This window comes from Solanum lycopersicum, chromosome 6, assembly GCF_036512215.1.
Source record: "Solanum lycopersicum chromosome 6, SLM_r2.1".
Lineage (NCBI taxonomy): Eukaryota > Viridiplantae > Streptophyta > Magnoliopsida > Solanales > Solanaceae > Solanum > Solanum lycopersicum.
The window spans coordinates 28,748,047-28,756,602 of NC_090805.1; the positions used below are offsets into that span (position 1 = coordinate 28,748,047).

The window sequence follows — 8,556 nt, forward strand, 5'->3', positions numbered from 1 at the left end:
AGGACCTTAATGTAGTATAAGTGTGTCTCTGAGATTTCGTGCATAGGTTTGGGGGGTATTTGTGCATTTTCCTACTAATTAAATAAAGCAATAGTAAAATACATATACATAGTAATAACTAATTAAATCAATAATAGTACTCACTTTGTTTAAAAAAGAAGTCCGTATTTCCCTATTAGTTTGTTCCAAAATGAATGACCCTTTTCTTTTTTTACAACACTTTAACTTTTCGCGTGGCATGTTTAAGACCACAAGATTAAAGGGTATTTTGATACATTTAACATAATTTTAATTTAGAACCACAAGATTAAAAAGTTTTTTTTAATTTTTTAAACTCCGTTTTAAGTCAAACTAGACCATTCTTTTTGAAACCGATGGAGTAATATTTAAACCTGATTTCAACCATCTTCCTGCGTTTATAGACCTTAGTTAAAATAGCAGGTTTAACATCATCCCTCTCATCTCATTAACTATCTCCATTCTCCTCACAGCCACCAGAAACGACCTTCAACCACCTGGAAAACACCATGGCAGCCAGCAGCTCCAAATGGCAAGCAACAAACCACAAGATCTCCACTAAAATCGACTCCAAACTACTGTTCTCATAGCTCTGAGTAGCGAGCTAAACTAGCCCCCGAACAATCTGTTCGAAAAATAACTCCGACCACTGTCAGTCATTATTCCTTTTCCATCTCCCCTTTTAAAAATTTTCCTTTGTTTTGCAAGTACTTCAGTGAGCTATGAGCTCTTATTCCAGCGACCAACGAATCCGGCGAACAATTAGCTGACCCAAAACCACCGGAAATAACTGCAGAACCACCGGACAACAAGACCCCGACTCCCTTCACCCTCTTTGCCAGAAAACTTGAGCTCGAAGCTCCAAATGCCCACACACAGAGCAATTAAAAACACGACTACTTCGTGATTCCAAATAGGCCCAGCAACGACAATACTCCGGTAAGTCGATTACCCTTTTAACATTGCATTTTATATTTGTCTGTGTCAAATTTTAAGTTCTTATTGTTATCGTTTTCAATGTTACTGTTGCTTTACTATTTGTTTTACAGTAATTTTATTTGTTTAATATTATTGGTTCGTGTTTGTTTAATTTTAATGTTGTAATGTCTGTTATTTATTTATTTTATGGAATTATTATTGTTGTGTTAGATTCTATTTAGTATGGCTTTATTTTGATAAATACAGATGTCTATGATTGTTTCCCAATTCCTTTGTTATTAGTTTATCTTATTTTAGTCTCTCAATTTATGTTTGAAATCTCATAGTCACACTTATACTATATTAAGATGCTATTATTCCTCTAAAATTTATTTTATTAATAATATTTTATCTTTTTTCGGCTTACGTGACACTATCTTGTGAGTGCAACGTTGGTTGACTTTTTTTAAGTCAGTGCAACATAGGCCGAAAAGGGGTAGAAAATTACTTATAAAATAAGTTTAAGGGGTAGTAAAATCTTAGCATAGCATAAATGTGTCTCTAGTTTTTCGGGCATAGATTGAAGGGGTAATTGTGCATTTTCCCAATATATATATATATATATATATATATATATATATATATATTACTGTTATAGTTTTGGTCATATATGGCTGCTATTATTTATAATGTAAATCTAATGTTCCAGCCACTTTCATGTTAAGTGGTTCCATTTAGTCAATTATTATTTGCATTTGTTAGTCATGTCTCTATTTTAGTTAATCATTAATTGTTGTTTATTCGTTATTTATCATCTCCGTTTCTTTAAATTAAAATATTACTGGTTGATTGATTTTAGATGTTCTTAATTATTAATTGTTGTTTATTCTTTATTTTATCATCTCCGTTTCTTTAAATTCAAATATTACTTGTTGATTGATTTTAGATGTTCTTAATTGTTTCTAATTAAGTTATTAGTTGGGTAAATCTTCATGTTAATTTAAAATTTGTCGATAATGAAATTATCGTTGATTTTGCAATACCTCCCATTGATAAAAGATAGAAATGTAGTTTATGTTTATATTTTGTTTGTCAAATTGTCCGATGAAAAAATTATCGTCGATTTTCAAGGTCTCCCATGTTAATAAGACGAGTTTTTATTTTTAAGTGATTATTTGATTTATTCATTATTAATACTTTTACTAAGTGTTTGTGCACGGAGGTGCTTCCCATTGAAGCTATTCTAATGAAGTTCAAATTATACGTTTTATTCATTATTTTTTATATATTGACGTTAGGCAAACTTAGGTCATTTCTTATTAGATTATTTCATTTTATTACTTGTGTATATCACATGTTTATTATACTTGTATATTTGTTTTTATCTCTTTCTCAATTTGAAAAACAAACTTAGTCGGGAACCACAAATGTGGATTTCAAAGGATGCCTAACAACTTTTATTCAGAATAACTTGAACCCCTTACCTCGAATCTGTGTGTTTTGTAGACATTTCTTTTAAGTTAATTTGTTAATTGTTTTTCTAGTTTTCCTGAAAATTCGATTTGTGATTTCCTTTTATTCTTTCACTCCTTTTTAAAATTATTTTAATTCTCGATTTAAATTGATTAACTATATTGCAATTGAGTCACCACGATGTGGCGCCCTCACAAAGATGTCAACAAGTACTTCTTCCTCTTAACAATATTTCTTGTTATGTTTGTCATTAGGCCAAACAAACTAAAATGTTGTTATATTTATCAAGTACAAATATGAATTCTCCTTTTGTTTAAGTTTATTAGGATGTTTAACATGCTCCGATTGACTAAAATTCTTGATATCGTTATTGTATTTATTTCTTAATGATTGCACTAAATTCTTTTAGATATATGTGATTCATGAAAATTTTGAATCATTCAAAAATTTCAAAGAGTTCTAGTCAGTGGTTGAAAATATTTTTCACACCTCTATTTCGTATTTTCAATCTGATCTTGACTGAGAATATGCTAATCAAAATTTTAAATCCTTCTTCCAGCAAAATGGCATCCACCTTTCTCTTTTCTCACATGTATGCTTAAAACGTAGGGCCGAGAGTAAACATAGACACATCTAATGTTCTTCGTTTCCTTATTTTTTATGTGTCTATATCTTTTAATTTTTGGGGGTGATGCTTGTTTTTATGCTTTCTTTCTTATTAACGTAACTCCTCTTCCAGTGTTGTGTTATTAATCTCCATTTGATTTTATGGTCATATACCTGATTACAATCTAATTCGTGTGTTTGGGTGTTTTTGTTGTCCCTTTGTGGCATTTAATAAGTGTTCTAAGGCCCACCCTCTATCAAAACCATGCTTGTTTCTTGGTTAATTAGATAAACAAAAAGATGTTAAATGTTTTTGATCCTTGCTCAAATGTTACTCTCATCTCTCGACATGTACATTTAGCTGAGACCTCCTTCCCGTTTGGGAATCTATTTGTTACTCTTACGCTAACTTCGTTCACCCAAACCTACCTCATTCTCACTTATTTTTTTAATATATAATTCTATGTCTTTTACTTCTCCTTTATATAATACTGATTTTGGAGAAACTTCAAAAATGAGTAGTAGTTCGGTTCTTACCTAATCAAGATCACATTTCAAAAGAGGAGCATTCAAACTTCATTGATTTCACAGATTTCCAAACAAAATAGAAGTCTCTACACTCCTTTAAATATGGAGAATATCGTTGTCAATTCTCTTCCTTAAACTAGTAGTGTTACTCCCATCCAACTACTCGTAATGTCAACTACGGACCCCTCCTCTATTACTCATGTTGAAGGAGATATTTCATCCCCTGTCCCTTTCCTCGCAAACCATTTGTCCATCTAATATTCTTCAAATAACTTCCTCACAATCACCCATCGTAAGTCCTCGAACTCATCATATTGGGACTAATTCTAAAGATAGGGTTGCTCAAGCCTCATGTCCTCCATACTTAACAGCATCCAGATGTTCCATTTCATCTGAACCCACATCATTTTCCCAAGCTTGTAAAGACTTATTGGATGCAGGAAGTGAGTTTCAAATTTGACTCTCTTGTGAAAAATAAAACTTGGATCTTGTTGTCGTCTCCTCCAAATGAAAATATTGTTGGCAACAAATGGGTGTTTCAGATCAAGTTTTGGGCCAATGGTCCTGTTGAAAGATTTGAATCTCGTTTAGTGACCCAAGTGCTTGTTTTAGCAGCCCCCGACGGACTATTTTGAGACTTTTGATCCTGCCATTAAGCCTAGCACAATGCGTTTGATCTTATATTTGGCTCTAAAAAGAGTTGGCATATGCACCAACTTGATGAGTCAAATGCTTTCTTGCATGTTGAGTTATCCGAGACTATTTATATGCTCTAACCGAAGAGATTTGAACACGCAGATTATCCCGATTATGTGCATAAGTTGCAGCTTGCTCTATATGACCTTAAGAAATCTCCAAGGGTTTGGTTTCATGGTAATTCTCATTTCCTTCATGATATAGGTTTTAAGCAATGTGTTTCAAATAAAAGCATGCTCATTTTTCACTCAAGGGTAATATTTCTCCACAATTTACTGCACAATTTATGAAATCGAGAAAGGTTTGGGTTCAAAGGTGAGCTTAAGCACTACTTTTTATCCTGAGACAGATGGACAAGCAACGCATACTATCTAGACCATAGGTGATATGTTGAGAGCTTAGTGATTAAATTCAAAGGGAACTGAGATGATCACATACCTCTCATTAAGTTTGTTTACAACAATTACCATTAGAGCATCCAAATGGCTCCATATGAGACTCTTTATGGGAGAAGATCTAAATCTCTTACTGGGTGGTTAGAAGTTTGGGAATCAGGGTTAATAGGACCAGAGTTAGTTTACCATGCCTTGGAAAAAGTGAAAAATGATCCAATAGAGGTTGAAGACGGTGCAGAGTCGCAAAAAGTCCTACACAGATGTTAGAATAAGGCCGTTAGACATTGAGGTGGACGATTGGGTATATCTTAAGGTTTCACCCATGAATGGGATTATGAGGTTTGGTAAGAAGGAAAAACTTAGTCCCCGATATATTGGACCTTATAGAATATCCAAGAGAGTAGGAAATGTAACTTATGTGTTGGAGCTACCAACAAAATTAGTAGTGGTTCATTCGGTATTTCATGTATACATGTTGAAGAAGTGCATGAGTGATCCTTCACTTATTGTACCTACATAGTATGTTGGTATTAAAGATAGCTAGTCCAAAAAAGAGATTCCGGTAATAATTTTGGATCGTTATGTTCGCAAGTTGAGAACAAAGAAAGTTGCATCAGTCAAAGTCATTAGGAGAAATCAATTTGTTGAAGAAGCAACTAGGGAAGCTGAGGTGGATATGAAGAAGAGATATCCACATCTCATTGAATCTGGAGAGAATGTATATCAAGGTACTAAATTCTCTTCTTATCACTTTATAAGACTATGTGTAAGAATGTTATTACTTGCTTTTGTTTGTTGAGTGCTGAAAAAATGTTACTACCCTTAGCTTAGTGAAAAAGTTCTTATTCGAGGACGAATGTTCCTAAGAGGGAGACATTATAACATCTCGTAGACCAAAATATCCAGGATTTAACAAATAAACTAAGAGTTGTTATTTTTGGAAGAATAGGAAAAATCTGGAAAATTTCCAAAGTGCAAAAGTGAGTTTTTGGTCATTTTCAAACAACCATAATTTGTATCTCAAGATTAGTTAGAGTCGGTTCTTAATATGGTTGGAAAGCCCTTGGAGAGTTATTTCTAACACCGCCGGGTTTGCGCATTTTCAATATCGTATGACGGAGATATGTCTATTGGAAGTTGGGTCGTTGGACTGAGGAGTCCAATCTGGATTTTGGTAAAGGTAAAGTGGTCTTTTCGCTCTACTATTTCCTAATTTTTTAAAAGGGGTTATAAGGGGTAAATCTAAGCCTTAATCACTTTTAAAAAAGTTGAATACACTTACAACTTGGGAGAAAAGAGAAAAGAAGAAGGAGAAAGGAGAAAGGGCCAAGAATTTATCAAGAACACCAAGATATTTAAGTGGAATTCGTCAGGGTTGAGATATGTGAGATATTTTTGTGTTGTATTCTTCCACCTACACAACAATATGTTTATTTCAGTGCAATTATAGTAGATTTATTTATGAACATTGAAGTTCTTGATGAAAAACCGTTGAATTCTCATTTGTTGAGTTGTAGTATACCTATGGTTATTTGTTTTATGTTTTCCGACTGTTTTAAGAGTATAAACTATTGGGTATTGAGAATTTTAGTAATCATAAATGTTTGGGGTGAGATCCATGGAAGTTTAGAAGGTTTAGAATTAAAAATCAGATATAAAACATTGGGAATTCCAAATGACAAGCCCTGCTGCGCCGCGTCTGCCAAAGCCCCTCAGAGCAGACCCTTAGGGCCTGGCGCACCACGCAAGCCAAATCCTATTGGGGAAGTGTTTGTCCATCAGGATCTGAATCCCCGCGCCTCTCATAATGCTTGAGTTACATGGAGATCTCATTTTACCCTATATTTTCGTACTAATTCCTAAGTGATATACCTATAACTCCTAGTTGATTCCAAAACTCTAAAGTACATCTAAACTCATCCATAGACATGAGATCATGGTCCTTTAATCCATAATAAAATTCAAGAAAACTTCATATCAAAGTCAAAGAAGTTAAGAGTCAAGTATAAAAGTTAAGAAGCAAGTCAATGTGAGTTCTTAAAATTTTCAAGAGTTAAACAAAAATTTCTACTTTGTTTTAAGGATCAAGCTACAAGTTGAGCAATCAATAAGGAGTTGAATCTAAATCTAAAAATCTATAAGGTAAATTGTATTCCCTGAGAGTTACGTTTCAAGTAAAGCAAAGAGAAAAGAGTGAGTTCATGTCTTAAAAGCTAAAAGAGAACTAAGTAGTACCAAAGTGTTACAAATGTTTTCATATTTTGAGAAAAGAAAGAAGATAGATTTCCACAGAGCTTTTGGCTTGTTTTAGAAAAGGGGAACTATGATTTCCAACAGATCTTTTCAAGCTAAGCTTGAGCAATTACCTCAAAATAGAGAAAAAGTTGTTTGAAAAACATATGAACTAATTATATTGGGAGTACCATTGAGCACCGATATGGGGAAGCAAGTTCATATCAACTCAAGTCTCCATAAACCATGTAGCCAACATGGACATATAAAGGATCATATTTTTTAAATGATTCCTTAGTGTTTTTTAGCCTAGACTAGTAAATTCACTTAGTAGTTCAAGTTCTATACAAACAACAAGGTACATGGCGGTCCTCTTGCAACGTGAGGTAAGACATTATACCATCACTTATTCTCATAGTTATGATTGTTGGTTAGAAAAGTCCTAATAAATCTATATTACTTTCATTTCAAGTAAAATTGAGTTCTTTATTGCATTATCTTTAATGAACTAAGATGTTGACTCTGTTTTTACAAGCTTTTCATATATATTCCGTGTCCTTACTGCTTTATAATGAGTTAGTATTTCATGAGTTGAGCAGCACCAAGGAAATATATTCTTAATCCTCTCAAACTTTAAGTTGTTGTTTAGTTTTACCAACTAGCATACTCATACATTCAATGTACTGATGGTAGTTGGCCTACATCGTCTTATGATGTAGATGCAGGAAACCCAATCAACATCCAACGCCTTGTTGATCGAGTTGAGCACTCGGGGTCAGTGATGAGCCTCCTTGTATTCCAGAGGACACTTTCAATGTGTTTTCTAATATTTCATTTATAGGATGGTGTGGGGTCTGTCCCAACATCCAACTAGTATATTAGAGTCAGATAATTCACTTTTGGGTCTCTCCTTATTCAGAGATGTTTCATATTGATACTTGAGTGTCGTTTTGGCCAGACTAATATAATTGAGTATTTCTCTTGAGAATGTTTCTTTTTAATAGTTGAGTTGAGCTAAGTCTTCCGCTTAGTTAAGTAAGCTAGACCAATGGTTTGCTCAAGGCGAGCAATAGTCATTGGGTGCCGACCATGTGCAGGGTGTAGTCTTCGGGCGTGACATACTTTCTAAAATAATTTTTTTTATGATTTTTAAATCCTTTCTTGTTCTTTCTAGTCTTGAGATCTTACATTTATTTACTTAATTATTTTAATCTCATAAAAGTTGTTTTACCAAATCATGTCTCAAATTGCCAACGAAAGTATTATTTATTATTATAGCTATTTTAGCTTGGCAATCACAATATATAAACATGAAATATGTTTATTTTGTTCGAAATGGAATACTAACTCGACTAATTTCCATGTAATGACACCTCCTCCAAGGGCAAACACATAACCTCTTGTGAATTTTGAAATTCACTTTACACGATATATTGTACTTCAATACCACAAACTATTCAATTTATCTTGTAGTACTTCTCTTGTGTCATCAATGACTTCTTTCAAAAATGATACCTCAAGAAGCAATATTGTTTCAAACAACAATAACACAAAAATATTATCAATTTTAAACACTAAACAATACAATTTTTATTTTTCCAACTCAAACATTGCATTCAATTGAATCATGATTGATTACCACAAATATGTATATAAAACATTTATTAACATATACTTTAAAATTTAGATC

General features: G+C 33.1%; 1 long non-coding RNA gene across 1 annotated transcript; it reads left to right on the forward strand.

The window, feature by feature from the left end:
• The first annotated feature begins 414 nt into the window (after positions 1 to 414).
• On the forward strand, positions 415 to 8,039 carry LOC109120432 (uncharacterized). Its single transcript, XR_002027867.3, has 2 exons — positions 415 to 957; positions 7,586 to 8,039. It is a non-coding gene; the product is annotated as an uncharacterized lncRNA (long non-coding RNA).
• The last annotated feature ends 517 nt before the right edge of the window (positions 8,040 to 8,556 follow it).